Source organism: Lipotes vexillifer, unplaced genomic scaffold (genome assembly GCF_000442215.2).
Source record: "Lipotes vexillifer unplaced genomic scaffold, Lipotes_vexillifer_v1.1 scaffold1209, whole genome shotgun sequence".
NCBI lineage: Eukaryota > Metazoa > Chordata > Mammalia > Artiodactyla > Lipotidae > Lipotes > Lipotes vexillifer.
Genome location: NW_006786251.1, coordinates 262,407 through 263,532, shown reverse-complemented (window position 1 = coordinate 263,532; position 1,126 = coordinate 262,407). Strand labels below are relative to the sequence as shown.

The 1,126-nt window shown below is 40.5% G+C and overlaps 1 protein-coding gene across 1 annotated transcript in view; it reads right to left on the bottom strand.

Moving 5' to 3' along the window:
• ANK3 (ankyrin 3) overlaps positions 1 to 1,126 on the bottom strand; it is a 322,709-nt gene that overhangs the window by 309,170 nt on the left and 12,413 nt on the right. The window lies entirely within an intron of this gene.

Below are 1,126 nucleotides of genomic sequence, written 5' to 3'. Positions count from 1 at the left end.
GAAAGAGGAAAGGAGTGGGGAAGTGGGAGAAATTAACATTCGTTGAATCACTGCTCTGTGCCAGATACTTCATAATCAATTTAATTTTGTCTTCATAACCTCTCTTTGCACTAGGTGTTATTAAGGAAGAGGGCATGGAGGCTCAGAGAGGTTAAGTAACCACCTTGAGACTACTCAGCAAAGAAGTGACAGTGGTGAGATTCAAATCCAAGCCTGTGTGACTCCACAGCTCACAACCAGACCATTCGCTCTTTCCACAGAAAATGAGTTTTCCCATTATTTCAGAGATCCCCAACAGCACTTAAAAAAAAAAAAAAAAGAGGCTGGATTAAGCACTATAGGCAGACACAGCACAGATCGTATTAATAATTTAGGTTCCACTAAAGCTGAAATGAAGCTCTAGGAAAGCAGGTCAAAGCCGAGAATGCCGAATGCACCTAAGAACACTCTCCCTTCCTGACACTGCAAACCAAATCCTAACTAATCCACCAGAAAATAAAAAGATCATTCTTATCAAATGCCAAATGGATGGCTACATAATTATTTTAATCTTATCCCACAGAAAATCCACTAAAACATGTTATGTAAAATCAAATGACAACCAGCCAGTGAAGACAAGGCTCCTCCATGGAAAGCGTGGAAAAAGACCAGGATCTGGACCCACACACAGAGGAGCAAGAGAAAGCCCGGCTGTCTTAACCACACCAAATGTCTGCAGAGAATCTCCGCCAGGGCTCACATTAACCAGGTCATAACACAGTCACCAGGGAAAAAACCTATTTTCAATGTATTCATGGTCACCCTCAAAGATCCAATTTCAGCTAAGACAAGGCACAATCAAAACCTTTTGAAACGAATCACAGACTGGAAATGAGAAGGATGATGGCGATCACTAATGAAGACAAGCGAATATGTGCATTTCACATGCCTGAATTACCAGTATTAATGCATTAATTCCATTTGGAATGAATGTGGATGGAATCAATGTGCATAACGAAACCATTTATTTTTAGATGGCAAAGAACGACGCCAGCCGAAGAGGCCTAGTAAAGCGGGGATCGTTAACAATGGCCATTCTTCAAAGGGAAGAAATTAACTGCATTCAGCATTTTTTTTTTTTTTTTTT